Genomic DNA, 18,751 nt, shown 5'->3' on the forward strand with positions numbered 1-18,751 from the left:
GGATAGGCTCTGAGGGAGTCGGAGTGGGGTATTCAGTGGTCATCTCATCATTAGAGAGGCAAAATGCCGGAAACTAGGGAGGGTGGATTACCAAGGGCAAGGTAAGCCTGCCCCTGGCACAGACAACGGCGGGACTCTGAAGAGAATTTTAATGCAATAATAAAACTGACTGAAAGGTGAGCCACTTTCGATTATCACTGCTCATTGACCATTCTAATAAACATCAATGATAAAATACTCCTCCTTAAAAAAATATGTTGTCAGTCTAACAATGCCAAGGATGACTGTTGTTTCAAGACAACAGAGGTGAGGTTAACTTCGAGTTAGCACAGGCCTTTATCATTTGTACTTCGGTAAGCCTCATCCTGTTTGCAGAAGCTAACTTGGAGAACTGCCAGTTACACAGGTATACAGCGAACTTTTTCTTTTTACCCTCAGTTGTGCACTTTGCACTCAGCTATGTACTTTTTTCTGTCTTTTTTCTTGTTTTCTTCTTAAAACATGAGCAGTATAAATGTAGGCCCCCACTACCAGAAATCATGCCGTTGAGTCTCCCACATTTGGGGAAATCTCAGGGGTCGGCACATCCAAAGTGCAATGGATAAGCCTTGTCCTGGGAAAACCACCTTCGAGATCATGGTATCTCCCCTACCAGGTAAGTATGCACTTTTTTTTTTTTTATTGAGTTCAAACTGTTCAGGACTGTCCGAGCTCTCTTTGGCATAGCGAGTGCCTCCAGCAGTTGCTATATGACATATCCCTGCCTTTAGACAATAGATTTGATGACGGCACACAATTGTAAAGAAGAAGCAGAGCCTAAAGTACTTCAATCCCATCATTCTTTGGGAGTTTTTACTTGCATTTAAAACTAAAAACAGTGAAATAGCACGTCAATTTTGATATATGTCTCAAAAATATGTTTTGAGATATAACTTGTGTCAGTGCAAATTTTAGTTCATACTTGAAATATCTTTAAAATGTATCAGTTCTTTTAAAGTAGTTGTTATAAAACAAAGAAACAAATTAAGAAAATTATTATCACTGATTATCACAGAAACTGTTTTTGTGGTATAGCAGACAAGGATGTGTTAAATGTTAGTATTTACATATACCTGCTTTAACATTAACCGTTTTTTCTGTTCTGTTCTTATCTTTTGTTTGTAAGTCAAGTGACTCGCCCAAGATCGTACAGCTAGAAACTAACTCAGCAGAAATCGAAACTCTTTTCTTCTGTGTCTACTGTCGGTACTTCCCACAACCACACAATCACTTTCGGCATCTGTTCTTGCTCATTTTCCAACTATAATTTAAGTCTTAGAAATCTGAGTCTTAAAGTCCATCTCCAAAAGAATTAATTTTTTTAAAGGCTAAATGTCTTTTAGGTGCAAAATTTATTTTGCACAAAAGAAGCCATGGTTGTTGTCTATTTCTTTTTTTCTGAGTGTAAATTAAGGTCTGTGAGACCATCCTTATAGCTCATCTGTGAACTGTAGGCCCCTCTGGAATGCTCTTCAGGGAGTATATAGCAGAGCTTGGTGGGAACTAGACCAGAATCAGGAATTTCGGAGGGTTAGTCCCCCATCCCTGTAGGCTCATGGGTGAGGTGAGACCCACACAGGAAATAATCCCAAAGTTAACAGCAGTGGCTGGGGAGAGACCCATAGCGGACACTTGAAGATTTTGTATTGATGGTACACATCTGCACGGCCAATTTCATCCTGGTCCAATATTTAGATAGGCCCTAGGCATTGTCACAAAGTGGTTCATTATGCTGCTAATGACAAAAACATGTTCAGGATGTTTTACATGTACAGTGAAGGCATCAGTTGTTCCATAACTTTCTATTGGGTTAGCCAAAAAGTTCATTTGTTTTTTTTTCTATACACCGTCTCTAGTAGCACTTAGTTGTCTTGAATTTCATTTGAAACAATTTTGTTAGATTATATTGTGGCAGCTGTCATATCAGAGTGCATTTTAAAAACTATCAAAATTGGTGAATTTTTGTGTACCATTTTAATATTGAAGATGGAAGAAAAGAAGCCACATTTTGACATGTTATGCTTTATTATTTCAAGGAAAGTAAAAATGGCACTGAAATGTACAAAAAGACTTTGTGTAGTGTATGGAATAAGTGCTATGATGGGTCAAATCTGTCAAAAGTGGTTTGTGAAATTTTCATGCTGGAGATTTCTCGCTGGATGATGCTCCAGGGTCAGGTAGACCAGCTGAAGTTGACAGTGATCAAATTGAGACATCAACTGGGAACAATCAACATTATACCCTGTGGGAGATAGCCGACATACTTAAAATAACCAAATCAATAAAGTTATTGGTGAAAATGAAAAAATGTGCCTTTTATTTTATAGAAAAGACTAAATGGACTTTTTGGACAACTGAATATGTTCTTTCTTCCCAGGCTAGCTCTGCCCTTTAGTGATGAATCACACCGATTTCAGGAAGCACATGTTAGTACTATCTGCTTTCAAGGACAGGTACTTATGGGCTTTCTTTCTCCCCCGTGGGGAGGGAATGTAATTTCTATACAAACATTTTGTATTTCCTACTAAACATTGGTAAGCTCGGGTGCATGTTGAACTTTAGCTTTAATTTAACACATTCTGGTCTAGCTAGCAGTGGGCCCTCAGTGAACAGTTTCTGAACATTTTCTGGTCTTATCTTTGAAAAGGTTGTACAACTTAGCTTGAAAAACTTGGCTTGTTTGTTTACTAATTTGTAGGAGAATGAACTCAAAAAGTCAGATGTGTGAAAAGCGAACTATTTTAATAACATGTAATAACAACTTAGCTGATAACACAACCCCGCTCTGCTCACCCCACGGCCTCCCGGCCACCTGCTCAATTCCGACCTGCAGGAATGGCTGGGAGACTCACACAAACTTGGCACGTATTCCTTGACATCATTTACTGTATTTAAGTGCAGCGGTGTACCTAGAGTCAGACAATGTCTTCACCTCGGGGCTTTAATTATATTAAGAGACATATTTCGGCAGCAGACGAGAATCCAGCCTTGGTTCTCGCTGGAGTTCGCAGCTTCTCTGGAACACCTGGCCGACCCACTCTGGCTCTGTCCTTGCACAGGTGGCCCTCTGTCCCCCTCCATCCACAACAAAATTCACTTTCTTTCTACTTCTTCATAATCCATTAGTTCAATAGACATGTTGGTTGTTACTTATTTTTTCCGTTTGTGAGTTGACTTTTTAAAAAACATTTTTGAACTTCCCTTTAGGAGTACATTTTTATTTTTGTTTATTTATTTAAAGATTTTATTTATTTTTAGACAGAGGAGAAGGGAGGGAGAAAGAGAGAGAAACATCAATGTGTGATTGCTTCTCATGCACCCCCTAGTGAGGACCCAGCCTGCAACCCAGGCATGTGCCCTTGATCTGGGAATTGAACCTGTGACCCTTTGGTTCACATGCCAGCGCTCGACCTGCTAGCCTGCGGGTCAACCACTGAGCTACACCAACAAAGGCCAGGAGTACATTTTTAAACTAGAATCAATCAGGATTTCACTTACAGTAGTTGAAAAAAATTGGCTTTCCTATTTTTAGAATAATGCATGCAAATAAAAAATTTATTGCTATTAATGAAAATTAAGTGATACTAGCATATAAAATATGAAATAGGCAAAATATTCACTAACATAAAATGCAAATGAGTCGATCCCTGGTTATTCAGTAACATAAGGGAGGGATGAAAGAGCTAGCCTTCATTTTTTACCTGAAAAAACAAAATTGAACAAAATATATCAATGAAAGCAATTTAGGTTTTGGCAGAATTGGTCTCCCCAGGTCGGCAAAAATAAGCACCATGGGGTCTTGGGGACAATATAACTTCACTTCCTGATAATTACATGAAAATAGGAATTATCAATATAGTGTTCAACCCACAGATTTGTTATTTTGGGAAAAACAAGTTAGATTCTATTTTCATAGCTTATGCCAAAAAATATCTAGGTAGATCAAAGAGTTAAATGCAAAAATATCAAGTTGTAAGTGGAAAAATGTGTACTTGCACACCTATCAGGTTGTACTCCTTAAACACAATTTCTCTCTGAATGGGAAATGACTTTCCAAGCTGAAAAGAAATGTTAGAAACTCAGGGAAAATAGCAGGAGATTTAAAAACATTAAAATGTTTAAAATCTATATGAGACAATAAACAAATTAAAAGACAAACTAGAAGCTAGGAAAATCGTAACAAATATGATGAATGGTAAACATCCTTACCAAATAAAGGTCTCATAAATATAAGCAAGGGAATGCCCAGAACAATGGGCAGAGAATGTTAGTGGACAATCTTAAAAAAAGTAGCTCATCAACAGGCAGAAAATACATGTAACTTCAATTTTATGCAAGTTTATATAATAACAAATACCATCTGCCTAATTCAAATAGTGTACATAATTTAAAATTAATCATAATAAGAAATTCTTGTCAAGATAAGATAAATTCTTATTCACTATGGTACATGTATATTTGTAAGATTTTTGGAATTAGTTCAGTAAAAACGCCAGTTATCTGAAAAGCAGAGCTACTATTTGACATAAGGGTACCATTAGGCTGATTGTATCCTTGTGACATTTAACATGTTTTTGGACCCAGTAGTTGATTAGATTCGGGTTCAATTTTTTTCCTTTTTAGGTAAGGGTACTTGCTACCTATGTGCGGCTGTGTGCTTCATTTTGCATCACCTGAGGAAGCGTGAGAGACCTGGCCGTCGCATCCTTAGTGATGATCAGTAACACAGTAAACCACTGAGCCTTTACATCTGCAATGGAGTCTATTCCTTTATGAGATATGTAAAATAATCAAAATCAGATAAAAACAACCTTAGAAAGAAACTAAAAACATACATTTCATTTGTAAATATGGAGGAGAATATTTCTTCTAATGTATATTGTAAAAGAAATTTAATGTTAAGCATGCAGTTGGTGACATATACTTCAAATATGATACAATTAGAAAGTGATCCAGAGAAGTCTTCTTTCCATTTTCTATACCACGTGAAAGAATCGTCATTAAAGTGGGTGAATCCAGATGCTTCTAAAAATAGAATTATAATGCATTGGATTTTGGTCTCATTATCGATCTAGGAGTTTTCCAACACCAAACTCTGCCGCTCAGTCTAAGGAAGGACTCTCTCCATATTTTCAGTTTATCCTCATTTACTCTCAGTTACAGGAGTTTGGGCCCCTCCGTCGCCCTCTCCAGTCTTTGCACTGCATGAAGTAAGCTGTTTGCCTCAGCTTAGAAGATCTGAGTGGGACCCATCTGTACATGAACTGGTAGAGGGTTTTTTTTTCCAATTACAATTTATAGTCAATGTTATTTTGTATTAGTTTCAGTGTACAGCATAGTGGTTAAGAATTGGTAGGGTTTTCATGGTTTCTTCTCTTGGGCAAGGGGTACTATCCCACATCACACTATAAGCTGCAAGGTCTTAGATGTGATTTTTAAGGTGTGCTTGAAGATGTACCTTTACCACACAAATTATTGAATTATGGCATTTGCGAGGGTCAGCAAAAGCTTGCCCCGTGGCTGGCTGACACCCAATGCGTGGAATTTGGGGAGAGTCAAATCATTTTATGGTAGAAGATTCCTAACTATGCCAAAACATAGTTAGGGATATTAAGTTATCTAATATAAACCTATTTTGAAATTTTGAATTGTAACCTCAGTTTTTAGAGTCTACCCCACCCTCTAGGGCCCTGTCCTTCCCCTTCCGACCCCATATGTTGGAGGAACAGAAAGTCCTACGAGCCTGTTCATTAATATTTTAAGGGAAAAGTCTTATCCTTCTGTATGGATATAACAAAAACATCCTGAGAATATACTTACAGTTAAATGTGGACAAAATTTTTCTCGCTTGAATAAAATTAACCTGAGTATTATTTATTTGGAAAAAATATCAATTTGCAATTATTAGAGTCTCATGACTTTTTATAATAGACTTAACCTGTTTTAATAAATTGCATTTTTAATAAAGCTTAAATGTCACACCTTGGCAAGGGCGATTCAGTGTAATATCAAAAATCCCATCTGAATTTTTTAATGAAGCTTGAGAAGATGTTTCCTAAACTAAACAGGAAAATCAAATATACAAGAATATCCAGGAAATTTTTTAAAGAGCCATGAGGAAAGACTCGACTTTCTACAGAGCAAGAGATACTGTAAAAATATCAAAATTTAGATCATGGAATAATTTAGAGCAGTCTGATTCCTGGTGACAGGAAGTAAAATGGCAGTTGCCAGGGACTCGGCAGAGAGAGGGACAGGGAGCGGTTGTTAATGGGCACGGAGTTTCGGTTTTGCAAGACGAAAAAGTTCTGGAGGTGATGGTGGACTGAACTGTTTAAGGGCACTGAACTGTGCACTTAAAAATAGTTACAATGATAAATTGTACGTCATCTATACTTTACCCAATAGACAAAACTTTAAAACTATATTAACAACAACAGAAATCATGCAGTACCGTCAGAGAAATTACAGTAATGGAAATATTGGGCCATGTACGTAGTAGCCTTCATACTGCATCTCATGTTGGAGTTTGCACCGGGCTCCACACAGCCCAATCTTCCAGACACTCTGAACCCCAGTAGATGTTCTGGGCCAAGAAGTCCAGGTGGCAGGTCACTTCCACTGCAGTCTGGTGTAGCTTGAGAAGTTCCTGTTTCTCTGGGCCTCACTCAAAGCTAACAAGTTTTTGCTTCTCCCAAGATGGCCTATAAGTTATTGCATGTCTGTCAGGATTATAAAGGCACAAAATTAAGAGATTTATCTTTCACTGGGGAGCAACTATTCATCATAATTCAGACTACTGGACTCTCAGAAACTTTACGGAGGTGATAATTGCCTGATTTTTCTTGGGATATATGTCCCACCTTCAGCATGCAGGTGTCTTGCCACGTCAGCCATGATACCTGTTCCTATCATGGGGACACCAGTGTGGAGGACCAGGACTGTGTCCTGCACAGGTGAGATGATCGAGGTTTCTATGTACAAAACTGAAGCAGAAAACCATGGAGCTAATGTAAGTCTGAGGCAAGAATCTGAAAGAGCTCGGCAGCCCCTGCCGTGTGAAAGCAAATGGCTACTTTCATTGCGATGAAGCCCTGTTCACATTAATAAGATCATATCATGGGCTGTGGAAGAGACAACATCTGTAAAAGCAGATGCGATTTAAGTTGCTGTCATTCCATTTTCCCAGTTCTTCTAAACTGTGTGCATCAGGCAAATCAACAGATAAATGGCAGATGTGACAGAAATGATCACTTGTGTAACTTTGAGGTTTTTGATGGTGGCACTAATTTGCTACCATTCTCCCAGGGTTACAGTATTACTCTTTGGTTTGGTTAAAAAAAAAAAAAAAAGAGGGGGAGGTCTGGGTTTTCCACCTGTAATAGCTCTCACTGCATGGATTAGGGGTCCAGAGTAAAGATTCTGCCAATTTCTAAGTATATCAGTTTCAATAATAAATTCAGGAACTTGGGAAATAATCACCAGGTTCAAAATACCTTATCTCATAGGTTCTTTGATTCCATGGTTTCAGTAAAATAGAAGGTTGCCAGCTTCTGTCATTCTCTGCTTTCTCTCTACACATCTGTGAGCATAATTCTATGGGATGGTCCTAAAAGCGGAATGGCTGGGTCAGGGGAAAAGCATCGATTTTCATCCCATAAACAACGCATTGACTTATCAACCAGCATGGTAAAGTGGGTATCTCATTTTAATCTTCCTTTCTTTAATGTTTAGTGATACAAAGAACTCTGTTTAGGCTTTCCTTCCTCACCCCAAACATCTCTGAATGTCCTTAAGTTCAAGTCCCAATGTGCCTACAATGAGATAGATACGATCGGAGCACCGTTTATTCCCCTTACTCTCCCACTTGAGTCCCCACCCTCACTGATAGACCACAGTGGCTGGTAAGCTCTTGGTATTTTCCTTTCTGTCAGCATGTAGTTACTTAGTCAGAGCCCACCCTTCTCTTTGGCGAGGGCTCGGAGCCAGAGTCAGTCCACCCTTGTGGTGCCATTGCCTCTCTCCCCTTAGAGGGCTCCCAGCTTCCCCTCCGTTCTGGATCTGTGAATAGACTCAGATCTGGGCACCGGCAGTGGGCCCAACTCTCTGGAGCAGTGGGTCAAGGCAGGGCTCCGTGTGCTAACCTCAGACTGGTTTTTGTTGTTGTCATTGTCGCCGGTGTTGTACAAATGAAATACAACCACAATGGGCTGCCCAGTTTACGTCTGATCGAGTGGGAAGAGTTTCATAGCTAACCTGCACCATACCATGAAACACAGTCTTCAAAAAAGGTGTATCTAAATAGACTGACAGGTAAAGTTCCCTAAAGTACATTGGGCTGCAAAATAAAAGTTGAAAACAAATTCAAAATGTTACCATTTATATAAAACACGCAGAGACCGAAACACTACATATTTGCTTATATACATGTTTGTCCATAAATGCACAGATAAAGTTCTCCAAGGATCCACACCGAACTGGCAATAGTTGTTACCTACGGGGAGAGTTATGGGATTGGGGGTGTTGGGAGTGGTAAAGGGAGGCTTTGATTTTTTTTTTACTCTTTATGCTTCAATTTTTGTCAAAGCATTTCAAAATTGGTTCATATAACATTAAGAAATAACAATACCTTTCAATCCAGAAGCCCGAGGAAAGGGGGTGGTGAGAATGTACCTGCTGTCTCTTCCTTTGCCCAATTATAATTTATCGTGCTTTTTCTTTCTTCTCATAATACTTTAAAATACACGTTTCATTCCCATAATATTTATTTTATTTTATTATAATTACTGTATTTGAATTTGTCACAGGTCAGCCTTCCTTCTAGACCACGTTCCTGGTGGGCAGAGGGCCAGGTATCAGCCACTCTCATCACAACACAGTTCTCCATCTCCAGCAAAGCTTTGCACCAGAAGGTCCTCACTCGTGTGCTGAATTCAACTGAAATTAAAAAGATGGGAGAGGTTGTCATATAGAAATGCTGTATTCAACTGAAATTAAAAAGATGGGAGAGGTTGTCATACAGAAATGTTTATACACATAAATCTGTTTTTATGTAATCTTGCATGGAGTGATCAACAGCAGTTCAGCCTGAGACAACCTCCCACAGAATACTTACTCTTCCTCTCTAGAAAGAAGCCCCTCCTCCAGAAGGGGCTAGGATCCTACTTATTTAAGCCCACCCACACTCTCTTTTTCTGCTAGGCTCTCTACATACCCACGCCTGTAATTGTCTAGGGTGATTTCCCAGCAGTGAATTGGCTGGGTCAGACACAGAATTTCTATTCTCACCAGCCCTGTGTATCATCCACCTTTGTCAGTCAGCTCGCTAAAATATGGCACCTTTTTAAGTTACATTTGATTTTCTATTCTTCTGCCTTATCTCCCTCCCTTGCCTCCCTCACCCACAGGACTTCACGCATCCCTAGAGTCAACAGCTTCCTGATTTTAATCTTTTCTCATGTTAACCCAATGAAATGAACAGGTAATCATCTTAAGTCATCCAGGGTTATGCTTGGTCATGTGGGGAAGAGGCCAGAGTCAGATCAAGGAGGGCCTGCCTCCAACTTCATGGGCCATTAGCCCAACAAGGGCAAGGGTACCTGAGGCAATTAATTGGGAAGTTCGGTACATCCCCTGCCCTAGTTAACTCCAACTCAGTCTTCAGATCTCGCTTCAAAAGGCAATTCCTCAGGTGACCCTTTGCTAACCCCCGGTTGAACTCAGGTTGCCCTGTTCTTCCCTCTAATAACTATTAAAGAATTGTATACTTATGTTATTAATGTCTGTAATGTATATGAGGAGAGGGGACTGGTTTTTGTTGTTGTTTTGTTTTGCTTATCATCTCTTATCACAGTACTTAGCACCTACTAGGACCTCAATAGTATTTTGTGAAGTGAATCAAGAAAACCATGAATTGGTAATTTTGTGTTCATCCTTGTGCAGGGGCCATGCTAATCTTCGCTATATTGTTCCAATTTTAGTGTATGTGCTGCTGAAGCGAGCTCTGAATTGGTAATTTTAAATGAAATCACCCTAGCACATTAGAAGCACCTGTGAAGTTGTTGTTTTTTAACTCTCTGGAGGTCACGGTCAAAAAAATTAGAATTAACTATAGAATATCACACACCTTTATGAAACACATGCTATAACAAAACCGACAACTTCACCATTATGGCTTAATATTAGTCAGGTGCAAACATGCAGCTAGTCATGACCTTGAACCTGTGCACCCAATATATGTAACAATACTTAAGCACTACCAATGTCCATGCCTACCCCAGATCTTCTCTAAAAAAGGCTTTCATTCTTAGAGCAGTTTTAGGTTTGCAGTAAAAATAAAAGGAAGGTTCAGAGATATCTCAACTACCATTTCACATGTATATAAGCATATATAACATACATTAGCATCATAATCAAATACATTATTGCTACGAGTATTTTGAATAAACTTTTATTTGTTAGATCAAGTAAGAATAACAAAAATAAAAGTTTTTATTTGACCTTTACTTAATTCTTCTTTGATACTCTTTCATTCTTAATTTAGTTCCAAGTTTCTGACCTATATTATTTTCATTCTCTCTAAAGGACTTTTAAACATTTCTTGCAAGGCAGTTCTACTGACAGCAAATTCCCTAGATTTCTGTCTGAGGAAGACTTTAGTTCTCCTTCATTTCTGAAGGATAACTTTTTAGGGTACAGAATTCTAGGTTGGGGGATGGTTTAATTTCTTTCAACTCTTTAAATATTTCACTCCACTCTGCTTGCTTGCTCAGTTTCTGAAGAGAAGCTGGATATAATTCTTATCTTTGCTCCTCTTTAGGTAAAGTCATTTTCCTCTGGCTTCTTTCAGGACTTTATCTTTGATTTTTTGTAATTTAAAAAAGATCAAATTCAAGGAGTTCATCATCACCAAGCCCTTATTATATGAAATGTTAAAGGGACTTATCTAAGAAAAAGAAGTTAAAGAAACATGAACAGTGAAAGGACAACAAACTCACAGTTATTAACAACCACACCTAAAACAAAAGCAAACTAAAAGGACAGCTAGATCAGGAGTGGAAACATAGAAATGAAGATCACGTGGAGGGTTAGCAACAGGGGAGTGGGAGGAGGAGAAGGGGGGAGAAGGTACAGAAAATAAGTAGCATAGACAGTAGATAGAAAATAGAAGGGGGGCAAGAATAGCATGGGAAATATAGAATCTAAAGGACTTGAGACACATGGTCATAAACTAAAGGCGGGTAATAGTGGGGATGGGGGGGTAGGGCAGAGGGGAATGAAAGGGGGAATAGAACAACTAACAGCATAATCAATAAAAAAATTTAAAAAAAATAAAAACGCTATGCCATGGTGTAGCTTGTTGGTGTTTTCTTGCTCGGTGATCTCTGAGCTTCTTGAATTTGTAGTTTGGAGCCTGATATTAACTTGGGAAAATCCTCAGTCGTTATTATTTAAAATATTTCTTCTCTTTCGTTTTCTCTGCTGTTGGTATTTCCATTACAAGTATGTTGCTCTTTTTGTAGTTGCTCTACAATCTTTGGACATTTCTTTCTATTTCTTTTTCAGCCTTTATTCCCTTTGCTTTTCAGTTTGGGAGGTTTCTATTGAAATATCCTCAAGCTCAGAGATCCTTTCCCCAGCCATGCCCAGTCTATTGGTAAGCCCATCAAAGGCATTCTTTATGTCTGTAATACTGTGCTTTTAATCTCTAGCAATTGTTTTGTTTTCTTAGTATTTCCATCTTTGCTTACATTGCTCATCCATTCTCTCACGCTATCTATTTCATCCATTAGAGCCTTTAGCATATTAATTACAGTTGTTTTTAATTCCTGGCTGGTAACTTCAAGATCCTGCCATGTCTTGTTCTGATGCTTGCTCAAGCTCTTCACATTTCTGCCTTTCGGTAGATCTTGTAATTTTTTCTTGGTAACTGGACATGATGTACCAGATAAAAGGAACTGCTATAAATGGCCTTTAATAATGTTGTGGTGAGGTGTTCTGGGGGGAAGGAAGCATCCTATAGTCCCTTAAGTATGTCTCAGTGTTTCAGTCAGCCTGTGCTTCTCAACTGGCAACTTCACAAATATCTTAACTTTTTTCTCCCCTCTTAGGTGAGAGAGGATGGCTAGAATGGTTTGGAGCTGGGTATTTTCTGTTCTGCCTTAGCTGCCTGGAGTTAGGTATTTCCCTCCCCCCAGGCCAGTTAGGCCTTGATAATATCCCAGCAGGTGAGGCTCTGCTTAACTAGTGTCTTCTGAGGGCAGGTGTTAGGAACAGAGTACTCTGGGGTGTTTTTAAATGGTTCCTTTTCCTCCTCCTCTAGCGTGAAGTGTGAGAGGATTTTTCTCTGATATTTACTGTGGGAATCTAGCCAATCTCCTGGAGGTAAATTTCACAATACCCCCACCCATGACTGTTTTTAACTCTCAGAGTTCCCCAGTAATTCATCAATTACTGTCCAGGGTTTCCTATCCAGCACGGGTTCCTGAAATGGTTTCTGCTCTCAAGTGTCTGCTCCGTTGAGCTGTTACTCTCTGTATTCTCCTGCCGGTCTCTCCAATCCTGGGGGCTGCCTTTTGCCCTGTGTTCTCACCTCTCTTACAAATCCTAGAAAAGTTGGTTTTCAGTCTGTTCAGCTTTTTACTTGTTAAGATAGAGTGGTGGCTTCTGAGCTCCCTACATTCAGAGCCAGAAACTGGAAGTCTCACAGACCTTTTAAATCAGATCTCAGGGTGATTGCTAACTAGTCAAGCCAAGGCTAAGAAACTGACAAGCGGTAAGTGCCAATCACTTCTCCAATAGGGAAGGTCATTGGCCAACAGGCGGCGCCCAAGCAACACCAGTGGTGCCAGAAACACAAAGCTACCTAAGAACTCCCTGCTTGGGAAGTTCGTCTCTGCAGTGAAAAGTTTAGGCATGTTTTGCTTTTGTGGGATACACGTACACATTAGTGCTTTGAATAGAAATCATGATGATTATATGAATAGTGATTCAAAAATAATGAAGAATAGCCCTCATTCTCCAGGTGAGATTTGCCTCAGTCCAGGGCACCCAAATAGAGCTTCTCTGCTTGCCGTTTTCGATAAAGCTTAGGATCTGCAGCTAAACTGAGGGTGGCTCCTGAGCTGACACTGCTTTGTAATATAAAAACATGGACCTGAACAGTGGGCACAGTGTGTCTCTCATAGCTGCTGCTCTACCTGGTGAAGCAATGGTTTTAATCTTCTACTGCACATTGAATTGGTTCTGTGGGGGAGGAACAAGCTTCTTCTACCCTCAAGGTTCTTTGGTCTAATAATCACATTGACATAAGACATGATAGCAAGAGAAAATAACCAAATGTAATACATACATATGTATGGCAACCCCGCGTACACAGGAAAGTGAGGGTCCCCGCAGGCAAGATCGTTTAGAGATAGAAACAGAGGTGGGTGTGTGAGACGTCTGAGGTAGGGAAGAGGTCAGGTGAGCAGTTGCTTGGAAGTTTGCCCCGCCCTATAGATAAGCCAAAGCAGGTTAACCTTGGTAATCTTTGATTATGGGCAAGGCCCCTGGGTTAAGTTCTTCTAGGTAGTTAGTGGAGGGACAGAAGTAGTTCTCTTGAGCCCAAGGCTAAAGTGGCCTTTAGCTCACAACAAACTGCATACCACAGAGGCACATTGTGGGGTGACTCGTTCTGAACCCCCATAGTTCTGTGGGCTGCACCATGTTAACACATGGATGGTGGGGAGTTCTTGGTTAGGAGGCGTTGCAATGGACAGGTGCTGGCCCCAGTTCTCTCAGGACAGGTCTGGGAGACAACAGCCATCATAGCTGCTTGGTCGTAAAGATTAAGACAAGTTACTGCTCAGTTAGCTCCCTTCAAGTGACAGCTGTACTTGAAGGTTTGTGTCTCAAACACCAGCCATCCCTTTGCTGGCAGAAGTATTATGCCAGAAAACCCAAGTTTGTGCCCCAGTGGTCAACGCTCATATCTTCATTGCCTTTGTGAGCCAGACTTATGCTAAAGATTTGGGTTCATCTACACATTAACTCCCTAGATTGTGATAACCACCCTGCATAATAGCTATTATTATCTCATTTTACAAGTGGGGAGGATTGAGCTCAGAATTTAGTAATTTGCCCAAGGGCAAATGCATCTTTTGATTTTGAGGCTGAGTGTAGCCAAGCCAGCAGACCCAGCTACGCTGACAGGCTGTACATACTTGGCAAGCAGTCAACTTCTTGAGGCTCTGTCTTCTCATCTGTAGGATGGATTGTTATGGAAATCAAACAACCTGCAGAAAAGCAGCTAGTAAGTTATGCAAACAAGGTAGGCAGTTCATAAATATGTCTGTTTGTCCATCTTTCTTTCCTCACTTGTTCTGGCCAGCAGGAGTAAGGTGGGCAATCAGATGTTAGCTGTGAAAGAGAGCGTGGTCTGCTGTTTTGTCTTCCAGCTCTGGGCACTCGCTGCTAAGTGGGGCCACCTCTTTCTCAGCTGGACAATAAAGCTCTTGCTTGCAGTATCTTCACTTAGATGTAAAGGGGAGTATTGGGAGAATTCCCAGATGGCAAATGCACTGAGACTCTGAAACACTTCTACTGAGGGAGGAAACTTCTTCCCGGGAAATGCATGGTTCTCCATGTCGCTTGGGGTTTGAATGCCCAAAAGGCAGGAAGTATACAGAGATAGCACAAGACTTCTCATTGGTTTTGCTCACATATACCCCAAAAGAATTGTATATGTTTTTTAAAAAAAAGATTTGTTTATTTATTTTTAGAGAGAGGCAAAAAGAGGGAGAAAGAAAGGGAGGGAAATATCACTGTGACAGAGAAGCACTGGTTGATTGCCTCTCATATGCGCCCTGACCCAGGCCCCAGCTGCAACCCAGGCATGCGCCCCAACTGGGAACTGAACCAGTGACTTTTTGCTTTGCAGAACCATGCCCAAACAACCAAGACAATTTTACACTTTTTAAAAATTGACCTCAAAGATTCTTATTACATTATTTCTTGCACATCATAAAAACTAATATTTAAAAAAGAAATCTTTCAGTTTGTTCTATTTAATTTAAACAATGGAAAATAAATACCATGCAATTTGATTGTTGAGGTTGTCCATGTAAACCATACTGAACTAACTTTAACAGTAAAACATTTTATGTCACTCTTTTTTCTTCTTGAACTCAGAATTTTCCACAAAAATCTATCTTCATGTTTCAAATCCTTTTTTAAAAATATTTTATTTATTTATCTTTAGATGGGAAGGGAAGGAGAGAGGGAGAGAAATATCAAAGTATAGTTGCCTCTCATGTGTCCCCTGCTGGGAACTGGCCTGCAACCCAGGCATGTGCCCTGACTGGGAATTGAACCACAACCCTTTGGTTCGCAGGCCTGCGCTCAATCCATTGAGCTATACCAGCCAGGGCTCAAATGCTTTTTTAATTGATTACCTTGTCATCCACATCTGCAACTAAAATACTGGAAATTATTTTATTTTATTTTTAAATATATTTTATTGATGATGCTATTACAGTTGTCCCAATTTCCCCCCCTTTGCCCTCCTCTGCTGGTAGCCCCCTTCCCTCTAGCAATTCCTCCCCCTCAGTTCATGTCCATGGGTCGTGCATATAAGCTCTTTGTCTTCTCAATTTCTTGTACTATTCTTAACCTCCCACTATCTATTTTGTACCAACCAATTGTACTTCTTAATCCCTGCACATTTTCTCCATTCTCCCCCTACTTCCTCCCAGCTAATAACTCTCCATATAATCTCCATATCTATAATTCTGTTCCTGTTCTGGTTGTTTGCTTAGTTTTTTCTTTTTCTATTTTTATTTTCAGATTCAGTTGTTGATAATTTTGAATTTGTTGCCATTTTAATGTTCATAGATTTGATCTTCTTTTTCTTAAATACATCCCTTTAACATTTCATGTACTAATGGCTTGGTGATGATGAACTTCTTTAGCTTACCTTGTCTGGGAAGCACTTTATCTGTCTTTCCATTCTGGATGACATCCAGCTTTGCTGGATAGAGTAACCTAGGTTGTAGGTCCAAAGCCATCACTTTGAATACTTCCAAGTCACTTTTTACCTACAAAGTTTCTTTTGGGAAATCAACTGAGAGTCTTATGGGCACTCCTTTGTTAGGTAACTCTCTGCCTTTCTCTTGCTGCTTTTAAGATTCTCTATCTTTAACCTTTAATTATGATGTGTCTTGGTGTGGTCCTCTTTGAGTCCAACATGTTTTAGATTCTCTGTGGTTCCTGGACTTGTATATCTATTTTCTTCACCAAATTGGGGAAGTTTTCTTTCTTTTTTTTTTCAAATAAATTTTTAAAGATTTTATTTATTATTTATTTTTAGAGGGGAAGGGAAGGAGAGAGGGAGAGAAATATCAATGTATGGTTGCCTCTCGTGTGTCCCCTGCTGGGAACTGGCCTGCAACCCAGGCATGTGCCCTGACTGGGAATCGAACTGCAATACTCTGGTTCACAGGCCCGCGCTCAACCCACTGAGCTACACCAGCCAGGGCCAAATAAGTTTTTAATTTCTTGCTATTCCTTTTCTCCTTCTGGCATTCTTATGATTCAGATGTTGGTAAATTTAAAGTTGTTCCAGTGGTCCCTAAGCTTATCCTCATTATTTTGAATTCTTTTTTTTTCTTTTTTTTGCTGTTCTGATAGAATTCCTGCTGTTCTGATGGAATGCTTTTTCCTTCCTTGTGTTCCAAATCATTGATTTGATTCTCAGCTTCATCCTCTCCACTGTTGGTTCTCTATAGATTTTTCTTTATTTCACTTTATGTAACCTTCATATCTTCCCTTACATTTTTGCCATACCCAGTGAGTATGTTCATACTCATACTGTGAGCATCCTGATCATCATATCTTGAATTCTTCATCTGATAGGTTGGTTACCTTTATTTTGTTTAACTCTTTTTCTGGGTTTTTGTTCTGTTCTTTCATTGGGCCATGTTTCTTTGCCTCCTCAATTCAGCAGCTTCCCTGTGTTTGTTTCTGTGTATTAGGTAGAGCTGCTTTGACCTCCTGTAAAAGGTACCCATCTGGATGAATGTGGTTTCTTTAAATCCTTGGTTGTTGGACTTCCATACAGCTCAATATTCTGACAGTTCTGGTTGTTATTTGTTTTGAGAAATAGATGTAATTCTCTCTGTAGTTGCATGAGGAGGCAAAGCATGTCTGCCTACGCCTCCTACTTGACTGGAAGTCAGCCTGGAAATTTTATTTTAATTTTGAAGTTTGATGTGACCAAAAGCTCTAAATGTTTTTTTAAAAATTCTAGATTGAGTTAGCATTGCAGTTATTATTAGTATGAAACTAACTTAAAAAAAGATAATTGTACATTTTCATATTTCTTAAACAAAATGTTAAATTTCATTAAATGTTTATTTTATTTAATTTTGTTTTTTAATGTCAAATTGTGTACTTTATTTATTTGTTAAAATTTAATCTATGTTGTATTTTTTTAAAGTATTTTATTTATTTATCTTTAGAGGGGAAGGGAAGGAGAGAGGGAGAGAAACATCAATGTATGGTTGCCTTTCGTGCGTCCCTGCTGGGAACTGGCCTGCAGGGAACCAGCCTGCAACCCCAGTAAGTGCCCTGACTGGGAATCGAACCACGATTGTCCGGTTCACAGGCCTGCACTCAATCCGCTGAGCTACGCCAGCCAAGGCTTATGTTATGTTTTTTACATTACCTTTTATTCTCCTTATATCCCTTTCCCCCAGTAATCACCACACTGTTGTCCATGTCAATAAGTCCTTTTTCCTTTTTGCTCAACCCCTACACCCCCTAACCTCCCACCCTCACTAGCTATCATCCTGCTCTCCATCTATGAGACTGTCATAAATAAGTAAATTATTTAAAATTATATATGAATTTCTTAATGTAATGGCTGTGGCTTTGTTTTTCAGTTAGTTTATATATCTATAATAAATATTACTGATTATTAAAATGAGCCAGAGATCAGCATAAATTGTATTCCTGTTTCAATTTCTATACATAAATGATTGGAAAACACGCTTACAAATATCACTGAGTTGAAATGGAAGGAATTTTATTATACAATGTCATTCAACTCTTTAAAAGTTCTTGAGTTGTGTCAAAAAAAGTCCGTAATGGTCTAATGCTATGTTGTGCTCTTCACACAAATATGTGTAACCAATGAAAACACAAAGCCTTGCCTTCAATTTGTGGTGTCATGACTGATATTAATAATTAATATTTCAGAGTCCCCTTTGTTTGGTGCCCCAGGGGCAAAGAAGCACAGTAAAAAGTGAAGTGAGTAAGTGAAATACCTTCCTTTTATATGGTGAGAGGAACAGGATTATAAATTGAGATGAAAGGAGAAGCTCCATGACACCTGGGTTTCAGACACGTTATCAGCAGATATAGGGGCTTTGATTTCCTGTGATGGCAAGCGGGGTTAATAACATGGTCTTGTAATGTGTAAAGCAAAAGTTGACAGAATTATAAGGATAAATAGACAAATATGTAATTACAATGGAGTATTTTAATATACTTATCTCAGCAATTAATAGGAGAGGCAGACAAAAAAATCCAGATAAGGGATACATGTACAGACCTGCAACAACCATCTGAAACATATACATCCTTCATATCACACATGGAATATTTATAAAAATTGACTGTATACTAGGCCATAAATCAAATCTCAGCAATTTGAAAGAATTGGCAATAATTC

General features: G+C 39.1%; 2 non-coding genes across 2 annotated transcripts; both read right to left on the reverse strand.

The window, feature by feature from the left end:
• Positions 1–500: 500 nt before the first annotated feature.
• Positions 501–663, reverse strand: LOC119057159 (U1 spliceosomal RNA). The gene has a single exon (XR_005084024.2). It is a non-coding gene; the product is annotated as a U1 spliceosomal RNA (small nuclear RNA).
• Positions 664–9,941: 9,278 nt separating this feature from the next.
• On the reverse strand, positions 9,942–10,043 carry LOC119057141 (U6 spliceosomal RNA). Its single transcript, XR_005084008.2, has one exon. It is a non-coding gene; the product is annotated as a U6 spliceosomal RNA (small nuclear RNA).
• Positions 10,044–18,751: the final 8,708 nt, after the last annotated feature.

Source organism: Artibeus jamaicensis, unplaced genomic scaffold, assembly GCF_021234435.1.
Source record: "Artibeus jamaicensis isolate MK-2021 breed Jamaican fruit bat unplaced genomic scaffold, CSHL_Jam_final contig_548, whole genome shotgun sequence".
Lineage (NCBI taxonomy): Eukaryota > Metazoa > Chordata > Mammalia > Chiroptera > Phyllostomidae > Artibeus > Artibeus jamaicensis.